Source organism: Rousettus aegyptiacus, unplaced genomic scaffold (genome assembly GCF_014176215.1).
Source record: "Rousettus aegyptiacus isolate mRouAeg1 unplaced genomic scaffold, mRouAeg1.p scaffold_m13_p_1, whole genome shotgun sequence".
Taxonomy (NCBI): Eukaryota; Metazoa; Chordata; class Mammalia; order Chiroptera; family Pteropodidae; genus Rousettus; species Rousettus aegyptiacus.
In genome coordinates, this window is record NW_023416284.1 from 83,832,762 (window position 1) to 83,860,547 (window position 27,786).

The 27,786-nt window shown below is 42.6% G+C and overlaps 1 protein-coding gene and 1 pseudogene across 4 annotated transcripts in view; one reads left to right on the forward strand and one right to left on the reverse strand.

The window, feature by feature from the left end:
* SLC22A23 (solute carrier family 22 member 23) overlaps positions 1-27,786 on the forward strand; it is a 171,169-nt gene that overhangs the window by 85,265 nt on the left and 58,118 nt on the right. The gene's annotated exons all lie outside the window — the stretch shown is intronic.
* On the reverse strand, positions 19,403-19,521 carry LOC118605616 (annotated as a pseudogene).

Genomic DNA, 27,786 nt, shown 5'->3' on the forward strand with positions numbered 1-27,786 from the left:
GTAGTACACAAAATTCCTATTTCTCCTCATTCTTGCCATCCTAATGAGTGTGAAGGGTTATCTCATGGTGGTTTGGATTTGTATTTCTCAAATAACTAGCAATGTCTAGCACCTTTTCCATATCGGCTATCTGGGTATCTACTTTCCATTTTGTTTTAAACTTGCACTTAGGATACTTATTCAGGTGGATATTGATGTGTGTGGCCTGAGAAGAGGCACTCAATGAAGGAAGAAAAGTGTGCTGGGCACAGCAGCAGCCATGGTCTGCCCAGTGGGGGGAATCCTCAGTGAGATGCTCGTTCCTGCACTGCGCTAGAGTGACATGAGGTTCAGTTGCTGTGTTCCTCACTTTCCCTTCTCTGTGCCCACCCTTTGCTCAGTTGAAAGAGCCATGATACTGGATGTGACTTGTGTTGTCTTGCCTATCTCTCTGTGACACTAAATTAATTTTTAAAAAAAGTTTTTCTCCTTTACAGTTGTATAATTTGGACTCCCTGTCCTCCTGTCATCCCAAACGACTTAGATGCACAGGAGTAAGGGGATGGGAAGAAGGGGATGGCGAACCCAACTGGGAACACCATAGGTGTGGAGACCTTGTTCAGATGATGTGGGGGGACAGAAAGCAAAGGCTGCCCAGGATGCTGTACCTGAGGGAGCCAGAGCTTCTCTTAATATCTGCAAGTGTCCACCAGGTTCCCGAAGGCAAATCCCTGCTCTCCTTTTCCTCTCTGAAGCTGTGGCTTCTGCTGTTGTCTTTAGTTGATGAAACAGAAACCCTCCTGGGGACTTTTCGATACTGATAACCAAACCTGTTCTCTCAGCCTTTTCTGCACAGGCCCTCTTTCCAGTTAGTTGCTTCTGCTGGAAACTCCCCTTCCAGGCCCCTCTCCTCCCTCGTCACCCACAAAGCAGGACAGCCTTACTTTTCCTCTTAAGGTTAAGTTCAAATGCTGCTTCCTCTGAGAAGTCATCCCCAGAGTTCACTCCCTTCTTTGCACTGCCAGCATGGACATCACACCAGGTACAGGTGTCACACCCAGTGCACCTTGTCTCATAGTCATGTGTCTCTTCGGGGCCAGCACTGCAGCTTACTCATCTTGGCATCTCCCCTGGCAAAGCACTGCTGCATAGTCCTTGCTGAATAAATGAATGGGATGCATTTTTTATGCACAGCTATCCTTTCATTTTCCACTATTCACCATTATTCAGGGTTTTCTCTGGATCAAGAGCTGGGCATGGGACATTGAATAAGAACACACTTCCTAAACTCAAGAGGCTTTTCATTCAGTAACCAGAAAGGTCAATTCTAAATTTTTATTTATGACGTGCTTTTAAATATCTTTTTGATATTTAGAAAGAGGTAAACAACAAAGTATATGAAGTTCTGTCTTTGAAATAGTTGAAATCTGTAGCTAATGCAGCCTGTAGGAAACTAGGAAAAACATACCTACTCTGTGCTTTTCCTTCCTCATGCTGATTGATAAGGAAAATTGTCTGTGTACTATTGCTGAGCCACCTGCATTTACATAAGAAACAGTCTGGATAATTATTGGCAAAGCCTTTACAAGACTGTGATGAGTCCTCCCAACTAGCTGTTTGTTCTGGGGGTTTTGCAGTGCAGTTGACCTGTGCCTAAGGTAAGGGAGGATTCGTTTGGCAAAAACAATGACAAATATTCCCATGGCATTTAAATGTTGCTGGATTTTTGAGACTCTGAGAACGTGATGTGGGCACTGCACAATATGTGAGCCTCTCATACAGTGCCTGCCTTATTTCTTGTTCTGTTTAGATTTTCTCTTCTAGGTTGTGTTTCTATGTTGTCTGCTTAATGATTGTATGTTCCAGGCTACCACAGCCTCTGGGTTTGTCCACCAGGGTTGGAATCTAGAAGCCTGTGCCTGTGTTAGAGGCAGCACTTTGCATCACTGAGTTCGTGAACTGACCTTCGAAGGTGCCATTTCCCATCTTAGAAATGGGGATAATACATGGTATCCTTATTTATAGGATTTGGTGAGAGCTTATGAGGTAATATGTCTAAAAATACTTTGAAGGGCTTGAGTGTAACTGTGCCCCTTATTATGGATGGTTGTTGCTATTAAGGGCCCGATTTCATTATCCAGAGGTCAAGGCCAGCTGATCGTCACTGCTGAGCCGATGGGGAAGGAGATGATATGGTTACAACAGAGCTTCAGACTTGAGAAGAAATGTCCCACGTGGATGGGGTCCTGGCCAGTGGGTTTACTTGTAAAATCCACATTTCTGTGTCTTGAGCTGAAGATTTGCCCAGTGAAATGGAGAAGCCGATGGGATGGTGGTATGGAGTGGCTAAGTTTAGGGTCAGCTATATTTTCAGAGGCAGATGTGGAAGTGAAAGGCTACCAAGATCATTACTGAGGTTTCCCCTTCCTGAGAAGGTTGCTACCATCTCCAAGATGGGGGTGTGGCCCTTTAACCTTGCAGGCATGTAGGCTGGATTTAACACACTATTTTATGATCCAGTTCTCTCAGCTGTCTAGTTGCTTACCCCTTCCTGTTGAACGGTTCCAGTAGCCAGCAGTCCAAGTCCCAAAGGTTGGTGTGCTTAGGAAAAGTATTCAGAAACAGCATGTGTGCTTTGATATCTTTTATTATCATTAACTATGAAATATCTCTGACATCAAACATTTAAGTACTTACTACCCAGACTGAGAAGCAAAGCACATTAGTCTAGTCCAACCCTCTGGCCCCACAACTTCTTCCTCTCCTCTTTTTCCAGAGTCATCTGTGTTGCTGTCTGTTATTCCCATGAATTTCCTCTAGTTTTACCACACCTGTATTCATTCCTCAGCAGTATTAGAATGCTGCATGGTATCGTATTGCCTTAAAAAAAAAATGACTTCAAATAAGTTGTATCATACTGTATTTGTCCTTCTGAACATCCTTTTTCTTTTCTTTTTTAAAACAGCATTAAGTTTGGGAGGTTTCTCCATGTTGACATTGGTAGAAAGAACAAACTAGAGCTGGGTCAAGTTTGATAGTTGGGTTTACTTAGGCCTTGACTTAAGAAATAGCAAAGAAGTATAATAGATGAGCCAGAAAATAATGTGGTTCTGTTTCCTCTATGGTGAAATTAAATTTTGAAAGGCTCATAAAGGAGAAGCTTGGCAACTAGTGACCTGGCTCAGCAGCCTGAGTGGGGCTGAGGTGGGAGAGGGTGTGAGGGCTCTGATGAAAGCCCAGCTTTCTGTGCAGCATCCTGGCCAGCACTTCTTCACACAGCCATCTCCCTCTGCCCAGCAACCCCTGCTCTCTTTCTTTCTGTTGTACAAATGGTAAGAGAGGGGTGTGTGTGTGTGTGTGTGTGTGTGTGTGTGTGTGTTAAGGAAAGATTGCCATGTTGCCAAAAATAGGATGTGGGGAATCAGTGAACAGGAAATTCATCTTTCTCCTATTTTTTATTTTAAGTTAAAGGCTTATTAGTATACATAATAAGTTAATTCTCTAATACTCTTATTTCTGACTTTCAGTTTTTAAAGCAGAGGAAATTGATGGTTTTAGGGCCTCTCTGTTTATTATATTTTATTTTCACCATGCAAAGGTGAAGAGATACTAGTCAGTATTTGGGAGGGAAATTATTTTTTTGATTGATGAGGGCAGTAACCACAAAAAGGGAACCATTTCTAAGTGGGTAGAGGCTGGGGCCCCAAAGGTAAAGATTTGAACACTATAGGTAGAGAGGCCCTGTTGTATTATTTTTTTTTCCTTTTGTAAACTCAATTATAGAAGCCTCAGTATTTTTCCAGTTTCCTAAAGGAAAAGGTGCAGCACAAAGTCATCCAAATGCTTCATACTTTTAGGGACAGAAATCAATGCTGTAACTCTCTGACCTTCGGATCATTACTCTTTCCATTACACCATCTTGCCCAGTCATGAACTGACAAAGCTACCTTCTTAATTGACTTGTGAGGACATGTATTAATTAAAGAAGATGACAGTGAATTATGAGCTTTAGTAACCAATTACATGGTAAATTGGCCCAGCATAGTACCTTCCCACTGTAAACATTCACTAATTATTTGATTGATTAGTAGGAAATTAGAGATGGTGTGGATAATTGAAATCTAAGCAACCCCTCCAATTTCTGTCTTCTCCCAGCACTCTTAATGGGGCGTATGCTGAAATGCAGAGCCCACGTTTCAGTCATCCATGTAGTTCATCCACTAACAAATGATTTATCCATCATTTACTGAGTGCCTCTTGATGTTGGGGCTCTAAAAAGGAAATGACATTGAGGTGCCAGAGCCTCTAGTATGACTGTGGCAACTGACCACACTGTAGTGGTTGCTGTGATGGAAGCACATACTAAAGGCGGTGGGGATGCGCGAGAAGGAATCTCAAGCTTTCTGAGATTCTTTTCTTTACCCAACCCACCTTCATGTAAAGGTGCTATTTAATAAAAGGAAGGAGAAGGGAGGGTTTCTAAGTGCCATTATTTACTAGCTTCTTGGCAAATGTGCATTCCCTGTTGAGTTTACCATTGAGGTGTCTTGAAAGGAATATCTTCACCCATCTGGTGCCCTGGCTGTCTCTAGGGGAAAAAAGATGAGTTCTGTCCTGTCACGCTAAGTGTTCTCTGTGTTTCTGGTTTGGAATTTCCCTGAGCCTTTCATGTGGCTCTTGGCTTGACCATGCCAACTCCAAGGAAAAAAATACCTGTGATCATCATTGAAATTCCCACAAGCCATTAAGGTCAGCCAGGGAGGTGTACCTAATTGGAATGGTGGTTTCACCACCTGTCACTCCAGGGATACATCAGAGAATTCAGTCAACCTGCCAAGGAATGATATTTTTTTCCCACTGTCTTTCTAGTAAAAGCAAAGCACCCCACCCACAGGAGATCTGGAAAAATCACTGGCCGAGGTTTAAATGGAGCCTCTGCTTGTACCTTCTTCAGCACTGCCGTGTCCTGGGAAACGTTCTAAAGAAGAGGCTGTGGGGCCTCCCCGAGTCATGGCCCTTGGGGACAGTGATCTTCGAAGCAGAAATTATGTGAGCATGTTTGGGTGGCAGTGAGAGGGTCAGAAAAGACCATGTCAGTCAGAGCCTCAGTGAGGGGAAGAGGAGGGTACACCCCCAACCTGGCAAAGCAGTGCTTGATCGGTTCAGTAATTTGGGGACAGAACTTCCAGTAACTCTAGACTTTTGGTTTTCAGTTGAACTTTTTTTCTATCTATACGATTTCAGTTGAACTTTTTTTATATCTATATGATTTCGACAAGGGCGATAAACACCTAAATTAGAGCACTGTTATATTTCAAAGCCCAGCACCAGGGTTTCAGCGTTCTTGGTTGAGTGTGATCTATACCATGAGGCTGAATGACTTGGGAGAGATCTTGAGGAGATGCAGGAAGCTGGAAGGTGTTTAAATGAACTGCAACTGCCATAATTAAAAGCGCATGTGGCAACCGGGAGAAGTGGGAGGTGGAGACACCTCTTAACTAGAGTCCCGGCTGTGGTGTGTCTGATAGAGCTTCTCGCTTTTTGTTCAAATATCAGAGAACCAGGTTTTGGTTTGGGCAGCTAGGTAAAGACCCCAATTCTATGCCTTTTGCAGCCCTCTGCTATCTTTTCTTCAAAAAGAAAAATGATTATTTTTTGAACAGTAACATTTATTATGCATAATTTTAGATGAAGCGGAGTATTGGTGAGTTTTAACATCACCCGATATATTGTGGGACCAGTCAATATTTGAACAGTAACTATATTTACTTACTATCTTCATTTTTAAGTAAGACTTTTTACGCTGTTCCTCAGCAACAGAATTCTGTTGAAACAAAACTAATCACCAGCAATAGGAAGGATGCGTGGACTGGCTAGCATTCTCCCAGATATTTGCAGTGCCCTCAGCTTGTCAACATGTTGGAGTGGAGTGTGTTTCCAAACTGTTGTTCAAGTGCCTTTCTTGCTCTATGTCTTTCCTTCTCTCAGCAAAATTCCTCATTCAGATTACTGACAGAATTGTAATTGCTTTAAAATACTAGTAAGCAACACTAGTCATTTTCAGAACTCAAAGAAATTTGCTGCTGGGACTTTGGCAGTTTTCACACAATGTGAGAATATAATTGAAGAACCCAAGTGAGTCCATTTTTTATGATTCAGGTGAGTCCCAATAGAGGTTTCCGATTTACAGATGGAAAAATGAAAATGAAGTGGCGGCAAAGATCAGAGTCTGTAGAAATTAAACCCTTAAAGTGGGCTTTCGTTCCCTTTTGCTGCAAATCATTGTTACGCTTGAAGCTTAATGCTCTAACACATTTGCACACTTCCCCCTCCCTCCCTCCTTCGTGCATGTACACGTGTGCCTGTGTCTGTGTTTTCCCTGTCAGAGTAGAAGCGCAAGAAGGGCTCACACATTTCCTTTTACAACTCTCCCTTCTCCACGGTGCTGACACACCGAGGTTGTGTCTTTGCCGTGGTTGCCCAGCCTCTGGCATGCCATCAGCCCTCTCCGGGAACTTGGGTTTCAGATGGTGAAGAGGGAGAAGCCCCGCCAGCAGGGCCTGGAGAGTGATCATCGCCCCTGAGCGTTCCTCCTGCTTCTTGTTTGCAGAGGCCACAAGGAGAACTGGGGCAGCCTCAGAGTGGTCCCACCATCTGCAGGGCACATTGCTGGCCTTGGCATTGTTTTCTGTCATCCTGCTCAGGTGGGGGCATGCATATCTGATAAGAATGCATTACAGCCTAGGTCTCCTGGCTCAGACCAGAAGGAAGCACCCTGTTTCCTTGGCTACCTACCATTTGGTACCAAATGGCAGAAATAGTGCCCCCGCAGGCCAGTTGCCGTGGGGCTGTGTGGGGGTCAGTGGGGGAGATGTGCTACTGAATTTTCAGAGTAGCCAGTGGCTGTTCCTGGGCTAAAGCCAGGAGTAGCAAAGGGGAGAGGCTGCTAGAGCTGCTGGGGCGAAGCGGGAATGGGGGTGGAAAAGCAACAGAGGGCCTATTATTTGGCTATGATGGCTGCTCATTACTGTACAGAGTTGGCTGAGTGCTCCACACTGGCCTGGCGTTCTCAGACGGAATCCCGGGGCCGTCATTCAGTGCCCATCTTGGCCATCCCACCCCCAGAATATTCTGAGATTTGTTTTTCTGCCAGCATTAGTGAGAACATCAGATTACTTTTCCCCTTACCTTTTCCTTCTCATCTCTTTTTTCTACCCCAACAGGCTAAATCCCCAGGCCTTTTCCACCATACTCTGATTACACTGGACAAAGCCCATCGGCTGGAAAGCTAACAGGCAGATTTCTTTTCTGTCCGGTGTGGGCTTCACAAAAGCTGGGGGCTTTAACTGTGGGGCCTCTCCAGATCTCACTTCCTTTCCTGTAATTCTATACAAATGGTATTAGTCTTTTACCAGGTCTTTGTCTGTAGCCATTCTGAGGGTACTTTTCATCTGACTTTGGTTTCTTGAATTTTAAGTGAAATTTGTTCTGATCAGCCTAGTGTTATTTCATGTAGAGTAATTGCCAGCTCACGATTATAATTTACTAAATGCAAAAGGGATGATTTTTTGAAAAATCTTTCTTTTCCACTATAATCAAATGCCTCAATAAGAGAAGAGCATTAAAATTTGAAATATCCTTTGATGGTACTAAGTCATTGTTCTTGTAATACATGAGTGAGAAGGGCCACCTCCCCATACTCTGAGAAATTCCATTTGTGTTATCTCTCTGATGTGAAGATAGCTCAGCCTCCCTGGAGGAGCCTCTTCTCATAATAAAAATCACTATTTTCAATGAGTAATAAGTAATATTACTCATTTTTCTATTATAAACTGAAGTAAAACTAAAATAGCCTAGCTCCGACAACCAATTTGACAAATCGATCAGATAATTCAGTCTGCAGCTACCAAAATGCTTCAGAGCATATGTCCTCAAACTTTTTGTGTAGGGGCCAGGAATTTAGTGTTTTAGGCTGTGCGGGCCATACCGTTTGCATTGCAGCTCCTCCATGCTGCCGCTCTAGTGCAGAGTCAGCCACAGACAATCTGGAAATGAATGAGCATGGCCGTGGTCCCACAAAGTGTGTTTGTAGACACTAAAATTTGAATTTCTCATAAATTTCACGTAAGAAATATTTTTCTTTTGGTTGTTTTGAACCATTTAAAAATATAAAAAACCATTCTTAGCTCACAGGCTGAATAAAAATGAGCAGCAGGTTGTACAAAAACAGGCAATGGGTGGGCAAGATTTGGCCTACAGGTAATAGTTTTCTGAACCCTCCTTTACACTTGAACTTACCCAAAAGGCCAGGACAAGATTTTGAACCATGCCCTAAAGCAGCATTTTAAAACTAGTTCATAATGCATTACTGAGTTATGAAGTCCATTTGGGGGATTCTTTCCAGCATTTTAAAAGAAAAAGAATAGAATTTAATACATCATACATAATAAAGGTTAAGTACTGTGTTATGAAACTTTTGTTGTGTGTGTGTGTGTGTGTGTGTACTGGGTCACTGTGCTGTCGAGTACTTGGAAAGAATTTGATATCAATCATGGTTCTCCTCCTCATCCCCCAGACTTTTGTGTACCTTGAGGAACACAAGATTCAGTATCAGCAGAATGCTAATATTGTTAGCCTCCAAGATGGTACAGAACTGAGTGTAGTCACTTTTCTTCATGTATTAGAGGAATTAAGACTCCTAGCATAGTTTCTGTCTCCTAGGTCTATAGCCAGAGAAAGAGTCGGAAGCAACAAGCAGATATCTATTCTTAAGATATTGGGTTGTTTAGGCCCTGCCCACTAAATATGAATTCCCTGCTTTCACATTGTACTTATTTCTAAGTAGTTCCAAGGATTCATCTTCATCTCTCTGAACTTCTGTCTCCCCAAACACTTGATTGGGTATTCGATAGTATTCATCAAGTAGAGATACAATTGTATGTGGGAAGAGGGGTGACACATTTCAGTCTGATAAAAACTATTCATGCCAATCATTACTGTTAGCCTAGCTGCAAGCCAGGCTGCGAGGAGGGTGGAGGAGGAGGATGGAAGGAAAATTTCGGCACTCTAATAATCCAGGGCCCACAGGGGATGCCCTGGGTATGATCCACACCCTAGAGAGGGTTTCGGAAACTCCAGGGGCCAGAAGGCTGCCCTGGGCTTTGGTTTTGTGCTTTGGTGGCCAGAGTCAGTTGGGCTGAGAAGTCTTCTAGTAGGTAGGACAGTGATGGGAGAAGGGAGAGAGAAAGAGAGAGAGAGAGAGAGAGAGAGAGAGAGAGAGAGAGTTTGTGTGTGTGTGTGTGTGTGTGTGTGTGTGTGTGTGTGTGTGTGTGTGTGTGTCTTGTGTTCCTGTCTTGGACCAGCTCTAGAAAATGGTGTGGGAAAGAAAAAGGAAAGATAGGGGACACAAAGATGTTTGAGGGTTCCCACTGGGTAGTCTGAAGCCCTAGCTCAGCCCTGCGCTTCTTGATGGTTGAGGGTAGGCTTCTAGTGGGTTCTGGGTTTCCCAGCCCTGATAGTCACTGGCACAAGTAGCCCTGAGGCCACTGGATGGATCTGATCTGATGAGTGGGAAATGCTCTATTATTAGCCATTGGGAGAAAAGCTGTGCTGGTAGAACCAGAAGAAACCTCATGCTTCCTGTTCTCCTGATCAGATGATGCTTGTGGCTTTATTATTTAGAAGGAGAAATGTTTACTCTTCTGAAGGGATAATGAAAGATTGGCTTCTTTTTCCCTGGGCATTTCTCAGTTGGATTTGGAGTGAGTGAACAGGACAGTGGTGAGGTGCCTAGATTCAGGTGTTGGGCAGGTGAATCCTGGGAGTAGAGAGAAGCACTACACCTGCCTAGCTCAGTATCTAGAACATGGCGGATACTCAGAAGATTGCTGAATTAATAAATGCAGAATGCAGGATGTGTCATTCCATCAACAGGGCCAGTTTCCTGTGTGTGTACTCATTTAGATGCAGAGATGTGAGCCAGTAACCAGGCAGTGGCCTAGCTAAATAAAGAATCCTGAGAAGAAGATGAAGAAAGTTCAGACTGCTGTTGTCACTCTAAAGAGATGGGCACAAGTCAGCCAGAATATACCCTTTAGATACGTAAGCAGATAAAATGAAAGCTCAAAAGGAATATAAACCCTGCCCCAGGAAAGATGGTTCTTGGACCTTGGTTAACATTAGGACCTCATAGAAAGTCCTAGCCACAGCAGTCAAGACAAGAAAAAGAATTAAAAGGTATCAAAATTGGAAAGGAAGAAGTAAAGCTGTCTTTATCTGCAAATGACATGATACTATATAGAGAGAACCCTCAAGAAGCCACCAAAAAACTATTACAGCTAATAAATGAATTAAGTAAAGTAACAGGATACAAAATTAATATTCAGAAATCAGTTGCATTTCTATAGACCTATAACTAATGTAATACTATGTTAACTGTACTTGAAAACTTTAAAAAATGAATAGAGTTAGGATCCCATAAGTTGGAGTAGTTGTTCCTAGCAGTGGTCAGCAACCAGCTTCCTCCCTCCCTTTTCTACTTCCTTCTTTCCATAAGCACAGAATACCTGTAATGTGCAGGCCCTGAGGATTAGAGATATGATATTAAAGAAGACAAAAATAGGATTTCTTTCCTCCATGAGCCTTAAGTCTAGAGCAGGAGACAGATATTATATAGATAATTAGATATATGTATCCCCCAGCTGGGACAAGTGCTATAAAGGAGGAATCTAGGGTGATCTGAAAGAGCATGCAGAGACCTGAATGAGATGAGGGAACAGGGACAGCACATCATTCATATGGGATCCCGGTGTCTTAGCCAGGAGAAGGACAGGAGAAGAGCATCCAGGCAGAGGCATCAGCACCATACTTCCTGAGGGTGAGAAAGCTTCGCCTTTGAGCAGTAGAATGAAGGGCTCCCGGCCGTGGCCTGAGCAGGGCAGTGCAGACAGTGTAGGAACTCCTTGGCCATGCCTCAGTGAGACTTGGGAGTCTCCCAGGTAAATGGGATTCTCTGGCAGAGATTAGAAGAATAATGGGATTATACCAGATTGCATCCTAAAAAGATGACTTCAGTTGAAGTATGAATGGGAAATTGGGAAGTGGGAGGGCCTTGACAGTGCCACTGTAGCTGACCAGGCAGGTGGTGACAGCCGACCAAACCAAGGTAGGGGCAGGCAAAGATGGAAAGGAGACAGCTTGGGTGTGGCAGTGGAGAGAGAGTGACCAAGCTTGGGAGGAGGACAGTGTCACAAAGAATCACCAGGTTTCCAGCATGGGCTACAAGTGAGACCAGATGCTAATTACTGAGAAGGGGAGTCTGGAAGCAGAACAGCATCACAGGTCTGAGAGAGCCAAACAGAAGTCAGAGGTTTGTGGGAATTTGCGCCATGGTGAGATCCTGCCTCCTGTTACCCAGGGGAGTGACGAAGTTTTTTGTTTATGTGAATTTCATACTCTACAGTTTTGCCATCGGAAGTAAGTCAACATTTATCCTAGGTATTGGCAAAGGCAGAATATTTGTAATAGGAAGATTGGGATATGCAGAGGCGCCCAACAGAAGATAAACTGGAAGGCACATATGAGGGACAACAAGAGAATGAGTGCAGCTTATGTGGACTCCCCAGCAGGTGGTGGGGAAGGTACAGCTCCAAAAGTAACTGGAGGCACTGGAAGTCCAGCTGACAGGAATGGATGCCAACAGATGGCTTTAAAGAACTACATGATTGTTAGGAATGATCTCACAAGCTGAGTGGCAGAAGGTGGGAGAGAGCTGGAGCAACAGCGGTAGAAATGGGGAGGACAGTCAGATCTGAGAGGATTCATAGGGAGAAAGCTTGACGGACCCAAAGGCTGAGTCCAGGTTGGAGGAGGACGAGGCCCCCAGGCTCTCAGCCTGTGGTGACTGAGGTATGTGTATGTCACTAACAGACATAAAGAAGTCCGTGGGAGGATTAACTTTTGTGTGGGGTGGGGTTGGGGGTGATGGCGACTTGAGTTCAGATGTGGAATAATATTGAGTTTTAGGTATGGCAGAAACTTGCAAAGAGATAAGCAGAGATGCAGAGCTGGAGCTTAGGGGGAAGAGAGCTCTGGCAAGTCAAGGTGACTCCATTCACATACTGGAGGGGCGTCCATGCCCTCTAACAGAGAGGGGCTCGTCTCTGGCTTTGAGCAGCTGGAGTGGGGAAAAGTTTCAGTGAGACCAGGCTGAACCACCCATAAGGTATAAAATGCCGAAGTGGAAGACCGTTAGTAGCAATAGGACAGCTGACCACAAGCATGGGTACCGTGTCATTTTGGGATAATGCAATAGCCAAGAAGACCACAGCAGACTACACGCTTTAGAGAATAGGACCAAAACAAGGGAAAGGCTCAGGTGCATGTACAACAGGTTATGAACATAAAACAAAAAACAAAACTTGTTTAGCATCAGGTAGGCCAGTTTTATTACATGACTATTTGGGGCAGAATTGTTTCTGCATAACAATAGAAATGTATTTCTGTAGTCTGCAGCTCAGACCTTATGGGACATGCCAGGTGGAGTCTGTATCAATACAAGTTCCAGGTCTCATCCTGCGAAAAGCAGTGTTTTTAGAAATACAGGCTAATTATACTTCTTTATAACTTAAAAGCGAGTGGTTTCCCTGTAAGAAACTGTTTTCTTCCGTTAAATGAAGATAGACTGTACAAACCTCAAACGTGCCTTTGCATTTGTTTCTCAATTATTTGAATCTCTGTGGCCACTGAAACACCTCTGTGTGCTAATTCCCCAAACACTGATGCTAAGATTTGAGAAGAGAAGTGACACTAAATGAAAGAGTATAAAAAAATTGAGACAAAGCCAGCAGTTGGACATAGGGACATACTTATTACAGACTTTGCTGTGGATCTTTTGTCAAGTAGTAGACAATAAATATCTATTTTCTTTGTATAAAGGGAACTTGCTCGGTGAGGGGTCTGCTTGGTTCCTGATACTTAAAATTTATTGAATAATTTACTAAGACTAGGGAGATGTTGCCTCATCCCTAGCCCCCGGAACTGCGGAGAAAATAGCATTCCCAATGTGTTTGAAACTTCTAGCTCTGGAAATCCCTTTACTCCATTTTAAGGAGGCAGCAGGTGAATAGCTTTCAAGAAGCTTACTTTTGAGGTTATAAGGACCAAACTGTGATACTAAAGGTGTTTGTGATTGCTTAACAATTGCTTATTTTAATGCACTTAAAGTTTGAAATTGGTTCTTTCAAGACATGCTCTCCATTTCTACCTCTAGCGAAAGAGTCTTTATGCATCATTCTGTGCATTCAAATTAGTTTTGCCTTAACCTTCAGTGGAACTCCAAACATTGTAGAATTGTTTTTAGTTCTCCACGAAATTGAGACCTCGTGATCAGGGCCCCGGTTCCTCTCCACATGGGTATGTCAGACACCATGGCTTGTATCAGTACACTTTGAACTTTTCAGTAAAGCATTTATTGGACTCATTAAAAGGGGTTCCCATGGGGCTTCTATATAGTTGTGTTTTATTTCTTCATTGAAAAAAAGAGTTGGGGGAGGTGATATGGTAAATGTAAATATTTGACCAAGCCATGTGTTGGGCACACAAGTGTTCTCTATTATTTCTTACACTTTTTCAATATATTTGAAGTACTTCTTATTTTAAAAATTAAGTTCAGTTTTCCCTTTCTCCCTACTTAGATACTCTTGAGAGTGCTGGTGAAGTGTTTTTATTTCAACACTTTAACATCAGATTCTGGATTGGTGCTATCCAGTAGACTACTTGAAATGTGGCTAGTGCAACTGAACAATTGAATTTTCAATTTATTTAAACTTAATTTAAAGGGCCATATGCATCTATCATATTGAACAGTTGTAGAAGGAAAAGCTGCAGAAACCAGGATATTCCTCCAGTGCCATCAGACACAGGGCTGTATATTTGAATTTGTATACCATTCCTTAGCAAAAAATCCTCCTAAAAAGTCTTAGGAGTTAATGAACCAAGTCAAAAATTTACTGAAGGAAATAATATCCTAAATATTTATAAAATGTAAGTTTATTCTTCCCCCATCTTGTACCTGCTGCTTGTCCTTTTCTAAATGAAATGCTTTTCTTTCATCTTGTGTATGTAAGAGGTGCTCTCTGGTAGGCACTCATGTTTGACAATGATTAGCTCTTCACTAGGTTTAACTACGCCCTGGTCCCTGAGGTCATCAATCAATGTCATTATGTTTGGAAGCAGATGGACAATTCAAGAGCAACCTATGGTCCTTAGACAGTTGGCTAGCTGCTGAGTGTTTAATTAGGTCTCAGCAAACACTGGAGTGAGCCCTCATTGATAAGCTTAGCTTATAAGAGGCTGGTCTCCTTAATGGTCATGGTGATAAATTATGCTAGTCTGTTGAAAAGAGATGGCTAAAAGGATAATTGTATGTTTAAATGAAGGGACTTTGTATATGTATTTGGGGGCAGTTGTTTGCTTTGTTCTTAAAGGGGAGTCTGGTGTTTAAACATAAAAATTCTTAATTCAAGTCCTGGATACTAGAAACCATATGACTTGAGGTGTGTTTGGTAACCAGCCTCTTGGGACCACCCTGTAAAGTGGGGGTAACTATTGTTTACATGACAAGGATGTGGTTAGGAATAAAAGTGGTGATGCAGGTAAATGTATTTGCTAATGAAGGGGTCCACAATATGCCACTGTGGCAGAGAGATTATTTTGAGCTGAAGGCATTTGAAAATCAACAGATGCAGGAAGAGGCTTTCTCCGCACCACCCCTGACTGCCTCTAAGCTGGTCCTTCTGAAAGAACTCAACTGATATTAATCCCCCTTTAACTTCAGGGGGGTGGGAAGTGTGACTCCTGTCACCAAAGATGAGAAATCGCATAAACGGACTTTAATAACACAACCTTAGCTTCCCCCTAGTTTCCCTTATCTATTTTGCATTGATTCTCCACCATTTATTATCTCTTGAAATCGTAACTCCCTCCCTGTGATAAGATGGTGTATAAGCCCCAAATTCTAGCCACTTCTTCTAGCCACTTTGAGCCCCAAGCCCCTCTTGGTAGCATACAAACCTTTCCCAATAAACTTTGTCTTTTCTCTTGTTAAACTGCCATTGTCATTTTAAGTCACAGGCCCCCAGTGATTGAACTTAGAGGGTAGAGAAAAAGTTTCCCCTCCCCAAAACTAACAAGCGAAGGTGTTATATTTATGATGGTGTTTTGTGGGGGATGAAAAATTACGGCAGTTTTGCTGACACAGTTCTAAAGCTTTAATGTGCATCACAATCTCCTGGGTCCCCTGTTAAACTCTGGCTTCTGGCGCCTCCCCTCTGAAAGCCTCTGATACTGTAGGTCTGGGCTGAGGCGTAGCGGAGTCTGACACAGAAGGTCAAGGAGGCCGCACTTGGAGAAGCACTGCTTCCAGGACCTCTGTATCTGAAAAGATCAAAACATGGGGCCGGCGGGGGCGGGGAGCGTTATGACCCAGGATGGCCTCACTTTCAATAGTTTCTGGGACTGTATTCTGCATTTCAATTTTAAGTTTATTTGGGTGCCTAAATGAAATGGTATACTCCTTTCAATTTTGCTTTATCTGAATTTGCTAACCAAACAATAACTTTTTGAAGTCGAATTATGTTAAGGAGACACATATCTTTAAAATATCAAGCTGAAATGGGTTTGATTTGAAATTCAGGGTTTCATCTTAGAACAAAATGGTAACTGAAAATAATTTTTTTCACAGACACACCTAGCATTTAAACCCATATTATTTATCTATAGAACAAAATTCTAGTTTAGGAGTTACTAAACTTGGATTTTCTTATTAATTCTACTGGGCAGATTGCTTCCTCTATCCATGAATTCCTTAGGCCTTGGGATTTGTTTAGGAAATGAGAGAAGTACACGGAGATTTAAGTTATATGATTTTTTTTTAAATCTGTTAACTTTTAAGAATTGACATGATTTATTTTACATAAAGTGCATCACTTGAATTTTATTTGATTTTTTTTCCAAACCAAACGTGGGGAAAGTAAGATAGCCTAGCATTATTTTCCGCTTGTATTTTACTGCTAAGCATGCCTCTTCTCTCCCTCTGCCCACCCCCCATGCTGCTGGAAAGCTCTGGTCACCATAGATGATAAATGAATTTTTCATTTGGTTTTGCTCTTTTGCCTCTTTCTCTTCTGTCAACTTTGTCAAATGCTGCCCAGCATGAATCAGAAGTGCTGGCTGAACATTTACCCCAGACGTTTGAGGTCATTTTGTATGACAGCATTTACATTTGAATGTCGCCTAACACCATAGAAATGATTAGCCATTGACTGTATCATCACACTCAGAGTGGAGTAATGGAATGACTTTTTCTGTGTTTTTTTATGTTCTGGACCAAAGAGAGAAGGGAAGAGAGGAGGGTGAGAACAAAACAAATTCACGGTAGACATTTTCTGGTAAGGTCTGACAGTTGTCTTAAATAAAAATGAGCTTCAAGAGTGCCCTCCAAACTTCACCTTGAAACAGCCTCTTGTACCATGTAAAAGGTAGGCTTTTGGAATAACTTCTTTTGAACAATAAAAATATTGTAATTCAATGGCAGGACTTTTTAAAACTTTAAATCTTTTGTATTTAACATGTTCCCTCTCAACTTGATGCGAGGGAATGCTTTCTGAGAAACTCTCTTCCCACTGACCCTCATGAGGGCATCTGTGAGGCAGGTCAGCCTCTCCAAGGCCTTCAGATGGAGAACACTTTTCTCCTTATAAAGTATGTCCAGAACATGTTTCCTTCAGAACCAAGAACTCTCAGGAGCCACAGAATCTCTGACCTCACAGCAGGCCATTCTGAATAGTATAAAATGGTTGGAAGATGCCGTAGCATGTGTATACGGTGATAATATGTGAAACATAAAAGATGGGGCTCCTGACTATTCAGCTGTACCCTTAAAGAAAAAATGTAACAGGAAGCGCTACTCTTCTAAATATAATTACTTTAAACCTATATTACCTCCATGTCTGCTTTTCCAAATATTATGTGTCCACTCCAAACTGATTCCATCAAAACCACAAATACCTTGGGAAAAATCTCTTGGTTCTCTCATTTCCAGCACGTTGTGGGGCTGTCCTTTCCCAGTCTGCTTCCATCCATTTTCCAAAAGGATTGCACTCTGTTGCTTTATACATTCTCTATGGCAATTGTCTCATCCTTTTTCACATAGGACTTTGAAAATTGCTTTTTGCCTTTATGCAGTGGACTATTTAGAAAGGCTCTTGTACCGGTTAGAAATTTGGTCACTTTGGAAGTTGCCATTCCTATGCAAAAAGCTCCCAACTTTCACAAGAGTTATAAGTTTTATATTTTGATTATCCTGGAACTACAGGGGCATTCGGTTATAGCTTCTGTTATGTTACAAATAGATCCCCAGCCAGCCCACAGGGCTGTTGAATATGTCCCTGAATTATTATACTGATACGTTTTTTCAGGACACCAGAGCAAACATGTCAGGCATTTGCCTCATATCATCCTTTAACTCTTACATCAAGTCTTCCAGATAATACTACCATTATTTCATAAGAGTCATGAGCATGTTAAGTACCTTGCTCAGTGCCACATGGCTGGTACTTAGAAAATGAAAATTCTAACCAATTTCAAAGCTTCTTCTCTTTCCACTGCTTTCTTCAGTCTTTCTCTCTTGGATAATGCTTTTTTTTGTGGGAGAGAGCCTATGGGAAAACAAGAGGAGGGAAGGTGGATTCTCATGAATACAGTCATTTTGAATCTCATATGTCTGCATACGTAGGCTGGCCTTTGTGCGCAGATGTTCCTCAGGCGTCATGAGCTGGAAAGCTGAGGCTCTTAACCCCAGAAGAGTGGAACCAGGGCTTGGGAACCCGGCAGCACCTGGGTTGTAAACAAGAAGCAAAAAGCTTTGTGGCAAATTTCGACTCAGTCTTTGAAGACAGATCATCATCTGTCTTCATAAGAGGCCTGTGCTGGGAATAAGGGGGAAGGCAGAAGAAAGCATACTAGGTTTATTTTATCAAAATTGGGGGAGGTGTTTTAAAGGATGCAAAACCCTGATTGGTGGGAGGCTGACATGGATTTTAGTTGTAGTGGGAATACTAGTCACAAAGCTATTTTGTCACCTAAGGAGGGACTGGCTACTCTCTCCCCTTAACCCTACCATTCTCTCTCCTGGAGTGGTCCCTCCCCACTCCTTCGTCACGTACCTCTGCCACATCGCTCAGGTTTCAGTCTAGGGGTCACTTCCTCTACTGAGCCCTCCTGGACCCCCAAACCCACTTTCTGGAGCTCCTCCCTTGAGATATCTCTTGGCCCTTATTGTCCACCTGGTTACCCTTGATGGAATAGCAACTCAAGACTAGAAAGGGCCAACACTCTCAGGCAAAAGAAGAAATCCAAAAGGCTACATCTTGTCTGACTGAGTTCATGTTAATGCTACCACTAAATTTTGTGCAGACTTTTTATTCTCATTGTTCTTTTTTGATTTATGACAAAAATGATTATGCCATTATGAAATGTTACCATTTTGAGGATGCACCTGTAGGAAAGGAAAAAGCATTTTCCTCCACCCTCTTAGTTTTAGTGCCTGGGTTCTTTAAATCAAACTGACCAAAGACAGATTAGCAGGAGAGAAGGCATATAAATTTTATTTGATTTTAATTGTTATATAGACACAGGTCTCACAGAAAGGGAAGTAAAAACCCAAAGAAGCAATTAAGCCTAAGAGCTTATATACTGGTTTAACAAAGAGCAATAAATTTGTGGAGAACTAACAAGACATGGGAAAAGGGTTTCAAGTTCTAGAGGTGGTAAATTGTGGAGAGGTAAATATATGGGAGAACATATGGAAGATAAGGGCTATTTCAGTGAGGTGTGTTATGTGGACTCAAATTGTTATCTCCAGTGATAAAAGTTTTCTAGTCTCTTCTTCCTGGTACAGGAGAAGGAAGGAGGCACACCTTCACAAACAAAAATTTATGCCCTTCCTTTAGGAGAGAGGAGGAGGAAAAAGAGCTTTCCTTGTGCTCGCTATTCTCAGTTGCCTTCAGCTCAAAACAATCCTTCTGGCATGTTTTAGAGTGGTCTACCTTAATCTTCTTTGTAGTCTTGATCAACATTCCTTTTACAAATGAGAAGACTTGGTACCAGAAGGAGTATTCACGGGTCACTGAGGCAGGGCCACGCCTGGAGCCTCACTTCTCTTTCTCCGTCACTGGCTGGCGGTACCCTTGTAGATGCCACGCACCAGTGCCCAGGAAAGGCCCACGCAGGTCCTGCCCCTTTCCCTCCTGTTGCCGTCCCACCAGACTCAGCAGAGAGCCAGTGAGTTACTTCCCTGAACTTCAAATAAGAGTAACACCTACCCAAAATGGAGAGTGTGCAGATGAATTTTTTTTTTTTTTAATGCCTATAGCACCTGGTCTTCCTAGGTGGTCTCCCATCCAGGTACTAACCAGGCCTAACCCTGCTTAGTTTCCGAGATCATATGGGATCGGGCATGTTCAGGGTGGCATGGGCGTAAATTGAGATGAAATTTAAACAAGATGTGTGTGACCCAGCTATGAGTGAACCCGAGTGCATTACTGAACCTCTCCAAGCCCATCTATAAAATTCATCCCATCTATTAAAAAAAAAAAAAAAGATAATTACATACCACATAGATTCTTTCCAAGAATAAAAAGAAAAAAGAAAAAGAAAAGTTGCCATGCACAGTACCTAGCACATACAAGCCCCTTCATAAGTGATAAATTCTATCCCCACCAATACCATGGTGTCAGCTTGGTAAATGCTCTCCCTGAGGCAGCAATAGCCATTGGGAGCTATAGTCGGGGTGCGGGAGAGTTGCTCTAATGAACGGGCCTACCAGCTTCTCTGTGGTCAGGGCACCTTTGAGGAACTCGCTGCATTTCTTCTGTGTTTGGTGCAAAGAGCCGTCAGATGCTCCATTCATGACAGACCTCCATGCCCTCGTGTAAAGGTGTTTAATGAAAGCTGCAGTCCTTTCTTAATTTATCCAATTTTTTGGCTCCTGTAGAAATTTGTGCTTCTCTCATTTTTGTAGTTTTAATTCAACATTTACTGAGCATCTGATAGGTGCTGAATATGTTACTAGACATTAAAGAACGATGCAGAGAGGAGCAAGCATGGTTTTTATTTTCAAGGAGCCCATTGCTATGGGGAAGACAGTGACAGAGGTTCTAGGATGTTGGCTGCAGAGTGTTCTGGGGTCCAGAAGGAGGGGGTTTTACTTGGCAGTTGGGAGTTGATGAAGGAAGGTGCTGGGAGAGCTGGTCCTTTATAGGGAACAGGTTTGAATAGACAGAGGCAGAGGGGCTGGGAGTAGCAGGGGACAGGGGGAGGATGGCAGGAAGTATGAGGCCTAAACCCGTCTGATTTGCCAGGAACATTGAGTCATATCAGGAGAACAGAGAGTGAGAAGGGAAGTGGAACTGGGAAAACGGGCTGGAATGAAATCAGAGAGAACTGTGCCTAGCATGCTCAGAATTTGGACTTGACTTGGCATTTTTAGGAATGTTGAAATATAACACAGCTATGTCAGCAGTGTCAGATGACTTAAAAGGAAAACCATGAAAAGCTGTCGTAGCAGTCCAGGTGAGAAATAACATGGGTGTGACAGTGAAAGAGGAACCATGATAGAGGCATTGTCTCCGACCTCTAACCCACCACCTGAGACAGATGATCTGGAGGACATTCTGATTTCCGGTTTGTTGGGAACATTAGTTTAACTACTGAGTTGGGTGAGGTGCAAATCTCTGTGTAGGCACTTTCTGTAGCTTCCAACAGCAACTTCTAGGATAGAGCAGAGCAGTACTTTAATGTAGGGCTCCCCCAGGGTCCAGATTTGCGTCCTCTGGGTTAGAACTTTATACATTTTAGAGCTGGAGGGACAGATGGAGCACCCCCAAGGGGGGACACACCCCTGGCTTCCAGGAGAGAAGAAATACATGGTTCTCATCTTAAAGGCTAGGCTCTTGACTAAGGCTTTAGGAGGATAAGTGGCTGCCTCAAGGCCACACAGCTGTGAGTAAGTGGGAGTCACAGTGGGGCTTTGTCCTGTGCAGTGAACTCAAATTGAGCTGTGAAGAGTTTGGCTTCTACAACAGGATTGAAGCAGGGGAGTATTCTGTTACTTGAAGGGTTATAAATGTGTTACTCAGCCTCTGTTTGCCCAGCCCACACTGTTCGAACAGCAGGGTTGGTGTGTGGATGTGGTGAATGCAGTATGACCTTTGAACTTCTCAAGATGGGACTACAGACCCTTTCCCTCTGAGGCTTTGTTCCCATATGGGACAAGAGGCTTTGCCACAGAGAGGGCATTGTCCCTAAGGTCCCAGGGCAGGACTTGGCTGAGAACTAGTGCTGCGTAGTGTCAAATTCCTCATGCCACCTACCCACCCTCCCCCCCACCATGTGCAGGAAATTCAAAGGCAGACACATCATGGAACAAGTTCTGTCAGAAGCAAGATGGCACAGGGTCTTAGAACATCTCAGGCCTTTCCTCTGCTGCTGCTGAGGACGCACCATTTCTTCGGGGGTGGGAGGAAAACCACTTATTGCTCGCCCAAGCCAACATATCCTCTCATCGTGGACCTGTTTCTTGAAAATCCCTTCCCAGTTGCTGGCTCTGTGACCCTTTGTTTAGTTGGCTGCTGTTGTTTGGTTGAATATAGCACAGAGGGGTTTCCTGATTTGGTGGAGAAGGAGAGAGCTAATTTTAACTGCCTTATGTCACATCAAGTTCGAATCTTGTTTTTGTAATCGCCATTAAAAAAATAGAAACCAGGAATAATCCAAGCAACTTGTGTTCTCTAGAGGCAACATGATAAAACTCAGCGCGCCCCAGGCTTGGAAATCATGTCTTGCTTTTGCCACCACCTAACTCTGTGACCTTATTTTCCCCTTCAGTAAAAGGAGCAAGTTGAGCGAGGTTCAGCGTCTGCAGGTTGGCTGTGTGTGGCCAGACCTTGACCTGAGTCATGTTTTGTGTGACCTAGACAGTGTTTTATTTTCTAATTGAATTTAAAGGCCTTTAAACTGGGCGAGCACTTGGTGATTTGCCACAGGCCCCACCTCTCACACCAGGTCAGTTTGGCACATTTCTTCTCTGCCTGGCATTAGACTCCACCAGTCCTGGTGTGTGTTCCTTTCAACTAAAATGATCTGAGTGTTGAATTTCTTTGCAATTTCAGGTGTTTTATGCCTCTGCTGGCCTTTTCCTTTGGGCGTTGGAAGAACTACTTTCTTCAATGGGAACACACACACACACACACACACACACACACATGTCTGATGGGGGTAAAGCAACCATCTAGTAACTCTGGAGCTAATAGGCCAACAGGTGTTATTAGCTGTAATGTAGACATGTTTTGCTTTTTTTTTTTTTAATATGCTAATACCACAAAGGGAAAATTAATTCTGGGATCTCAGGGTTAAGATGTATGAAACTCTACAGTGTTGAGAGTGGTCCCTCAACTAGCAGCATCACCTGGGAACTTGTTACACATGCAGATTTTTGGACCCTGCCTGGACCCCCTGGATCAGAATCTCCAGGGGTGGGGCCCAGGAATCTGTGTTTTGTCATCCCTAAAATGGAATGATAAAATATCTCATCAGATTATTGGGAGGATTAAGTGATACAATATTTGCAAAGTCCACTGCATCAGTTCTTAAACTTCGGAATCATCACTGTAGAGCTTTTTAATACAGATGGCTGGGTCCAACCCCAGTTTCTGACTCAGTAGGTCTGGACATGGTCCCAGGTGATGCTGATGCTGCTGGTCTGGGATCACATTTGAGAACCGCTGTTCCAGAGATACTTTCCCCTATGTGATAAGTCATCAGGGAGAATTTGGGGAAGTAAGAAGGGGTAGGGATTGCTATTTTGTATAGTGTGGTCAGGCAGAGCTTCCCTGATAAGATGACACTTGGGCAGAGACCTAAAGAAAGGGAGGAGGAAGCCATACGACTTTCTGGGCAGGGTGTTCCAAGCACAGGGAACAGGCAGTAAGTACAGCAAGGAGGCCAGTGGGCTGAAGTGGAGTGACCAAGGGGAAAGTAGAGGTGATGACCTCTGTGGCGTAAGGGAGGAGTAGAGATCACGTGAGGTTTTTAGTCTCATGAAAGACTGCTCTGAAGTGCCATGGGAGTCGTTCGAGGATGACATGACATGTGAAATTGTTCATTACCCAGAATGATCACGACTACATAGTGCTGCCTCTTCTAAATTAATTATATTTCTGGGTAAAGAAATGCCCTCATTGGTGAATAAAAGTTCTTCTTCACAAAATAATTCAAGGTGAAAAAAATGCATAATGAATGATAGAATTAGAAAATCAAATTACCATTTTGCACCCCCTAATGAAGTAATTGACGTGGGCATTAATCACCAGAAGATGCTAAAATCAGTAGGAAAAATGTTGGTGAACAGCTCCAGGATGGGAGACCGGGACACCAGCACTTGAATCGTTGATTCATCTTAGCATCATTCAGAGTTGGTGCAATGTGAATAACAGGCCTACCCATGGACTGCTCCATCTGGCTTCTGCAGCAAGACGGCACCATGGGGGAAAGTGGTGGGGAGGGGCTTTTCTAGACTGAAAGAGACATTAATGATGTGCAACACACAGATCTTGTTTGAACCTGATTTTTTAAAAAATACAACCATAAAGGGACTTTTTTGAGGTGACTGAATAATTTGAACACAGACCGAATATTAAGTAATATTAAAGAATTGTTAATTTTGTTGGATGTGATATGTCTTTGTGTAAGAAAATATCCTTTTCTAAAGAGACAAATATTTGTATATAGAAGTGAAATGACATGATTTTAAGAATTTGATCTAAAATACTATAGGAAAGAGTGAAAGAGAGAAAAGAGGCAGAAGAATCAAGAGAAGCAAAATACTAATAATTGCTGGCCCTAGCAAATGGTATATGGGAATTTTTTACACTATTCTCTCTTCTTTGCGAATATATGAACTTTCAAAAGAATAGATTTTTTAAACGCAGATGCGAGAGAAGACAGAAAGGTAAGAAAAAGAAAAGGAAGGCCTCGTTGAGAAAGACTGTGTTGCTACTAATTCTTCCCTATTTAGGACAATTATGTCAAAGAGCGAAATGCATTTACTATTGCTAGATGTTACATTGTAATCATACTATGAACTTGTGCTAAGAAATATTTTATTTATCATAAACCCAACCCTTAATTTCCCGATTGCTTGCCAAGCTTAGAAAATAACGACAGTATTGACAACACTGATGATGAGAAATAAAATTTGAATGATTTTCCCTGCCCTCTGACATTTGGGAAGCTGAGTACATGCTGCTGTGGGGCAGAGTTGGAAAAAATTTAGGACTATTCTGATTGGCCACACTCCTCTGAGGTTTCACATCTGAAGGCCTAGGAGACTTTCATTTGCTTGGATGCATAATCTAATTATGCAAACATGATCAGTCAGTAAGTGTAATTTTGATCCATAGAATGGACAACATCACAAAAAATGAGGATTGAGAATTGTTACTTTGGAACTGGCGGCTGGAAAACCTGCATGGTCACTTCTAAAGTATGTTCTCGACCCTAAAACCAACCGCTTTCCATCTCTGCTCTTTCACTTAGCTTGAAAATGCTCAGAAGACTTGAAATGTAAGGATTTCAGTGGACTTGAGGTTGTTCTAATGTTTGAAGCCATTCTTCTCCTTAGATTTTTCTTCTCTTACTAAATACTAGGCGACTAAAAGTGGTATTAAATTCTTAAGTGTGTACTAATGAACGTCAGTCACTCTTTTTAAACAGAAAAGATTGCTAAGCAGAAACATTAGTATTTAAGTCTCAATTCCTCATTTTGAGTAATTGTAATATTAGTTGAAAGAAAAAAACATAAGTTCATAGAAAGAATTTAGTATCTGGAGAGGAATCTGAATTTTAGGGCTCATATTGGGTCATTGGGTTTTATGGTCAATATTTCCACTAATATTTTTTTGACCTTTTTTCTATTTTTTAAATTTTAATTAGTTTCAAGTATACAGTAAATTGGTTAGCCATCTATACAGTTAGTAAAATGATCCCCTCAATTGCTCCCTCCCTCCCCTGACTCTCTACCTAGCCAATGTATTGATGCTAATTGCATTCCCTATGCCATGCTCCCCATCCCCATGACCATCCATCAGCTACTAATTTGTACTTCTTTAACCTTTCATCCCATTCTCCCAGCCTCCCAACCCCTGCCCCTCTGACCGTCACCAAATTGTCCACTATATTTGCGAATCTGTTTTTGATTAGTTTGTTCTTTTTATTCCTTAGATTCCACATATAAGTGAAATCATACAGTGTTTATCTTTCTGTCTGACTTAACTACCTTCTAGGTTCATCAAAGCAATATCTTTTTCCATCCCCTTCCTTTTCATATGCAGGGTTCTTATTTTCTTATCCTTTCGACCACTCCATCCCTTGGTTGGAGCACTTAATTCTTTTCCATTTAAGGTACTTATTAATAGGAATGTAGTTGATACCATTCTTTATTCCTGTTTTTGATATATGTTTTTCCTTTTTAAAGAAGTCCCTCCAACATTTCCTGTAATTCTGTCTTGGTGGTGATTAATTCCTTTAATTTATTTTTGTCTGAGAAGCTCTTTATCTTTCCTTCAACTCTAAATGATAGCTTTGCTGGATAAATTATTCTAGGTTGTATATCCTGGGTCTTCATCCTGTCAAATACTTTTTGCCGAGCCCTTCTGTCCTGCATAGTTTCTTTTGAGAAATTGGCTGCCAGTCGTATGGATGTTCCCTTATGTGTAATTATTTGTTTTTCTATTGCTGCTTTTAATAGTCCTTCTTTGTATTTAACCTTCGGCATTTTAATTCTGATGTGTCTTGGTGTGGGCCTCTTTGGATTCCTGATTTTTGGAATTCTCAGCTTCCTGGAGTTTTATGTCCATTTCCTTCATCGGGTTAGGAAAGTTTTCCATCATTATTTCTTCAAACAGCTCTTCAACATCTTGATTTTCTTCCATTACACCGATCAGATGAATACTTGGAGCCTTAATATTGTCCCATATGCTCCTTAAATTATTTTTAGAGTCCCGGCATCTTCTCTCTTGCCATTCTGATTGAGTGTCCTGATTGGCTTTCCTGTCCTCTAGATAGGGCATGTGATCCTCTTTGTTCACTTTGTTTATTCTTTTGTTTATTCCATTTAATATACTTCTCATCTCAAATAATGTGTTCTCCATTTCAGACTGGTTTCCATTTCCATTTCCATTTTTATCTCTGTGTTGCAGTTCTCTACATTTCCCAAAAATTCATTGAGCATCTTTATAACTAGTGTTTTGAACTCTGCATCTGTTAGATTACTTGACTCCATTATGTCAGGATCTCTATTCTGCTGTGTCATATGATTTCTGCTTCTTTGTCTTCCCATTTTGGCTGCCTTTCTGTGTCTGTTTCTATGTACTAAGCAAAGCTCATAGGTCTCCTGCTCTTATTAGCGTGGATTTGTAAAGTAGGTTTCTAGTGGCACAGTCCTGAGAGGGGTTCAGCTGCAGGCCAAACAGCCCAAACTTCTACCCCACTGGGGTCACCTGTGAAGATTCAGCAAGCAATCCACAGATGCTGTGCTTATAGTTGCCTCAAAAGGCCATGCCAGAAACCGAGGCCAGCTGCCTCCACCAGTGTGAGTCTCAGTGAGGAGCACCTGACTCACTGAGGATACACCTGGATGTGGCTTCAGTGGGGCCCAAGTTGGGGTAGGCGGGGTGTCAGGGAATCCTCTGGGTGGAGCGACCTCTGTTATTCAGTTTGATGACATCACAGCTATAGCAGCGCTGTGTCCAGCACACTGGTAGGAGGGAGGGCTCAACAGAGGAACAATGGATACCCCCGGCACTTCTGTACAGAGTGAGTCTCCCCTCTGCCCTCACTCCAACAATGTCTCCCTGTAAGTTCCTGGTGCCCCCTGCATGCAGCTGAATTGGTGCTCAGAGCAAGCAAGTCCATCACCATGAAAATCTGCTCACTGATGCAGCCCCTTTAAGAGGCATCTGCCTCTGCTGCAGCCTTCGTCTCACTCAGCTGCTCAGGATCGAGCAGCCCCACATCCTCATCCTGTCTTACCGTCTGCTGTTGCAGGGTGCTTTCTTGTATTTCTCCCTAGTTGTATGGCTCGTTCATCTAGATCCCAGGCGATTTTTCCTTGCTGTTACTCCTTGTTTCCATCACAACTTTGATTTGGTCACCAGAGGGATGTACAGAGCCTCTATCATCTACGCCATTTTTTTCTCTCTCTCAGTACCCTAAATTTTTATCAGCATACAAATATGTGGACCACGATAAGCTCCCATGTAAGACTGGCTTCTGCAGATTTACTAACCGATATAAGCTACCATGACTCTAATTGGTTTCCTTGTAGAAATCCAAGAGGAACACAGGTAAAGCGACTAAACTAGACAGAAAGAATCCATTATACATTTATGCATTCGACAGATATCTGAGCCCTGCTATGTACCAGACACTGTCCTAGGCCCTGAGGAAAAGGCTGAACAAAGCTGAGGAAGCCTTCACCTCCACGGAGCTTAGATTCTGGTGGGGCACAGGAAAGAGGCTCTACTCATTAGAGACTCTGGTTGAAGACAGCTCCTGCCTAAAGCAGAGGGGTGTGGATGCACAGCAGGGACCTGGCTTCAGTTCCTGTCTTGTTCCTTCCTTAGCTGTGTGATCTTGGACAAGTCACTTGATCACCCTGAGCTTCAGGATCCTCTTATGTAAAATGAGCAT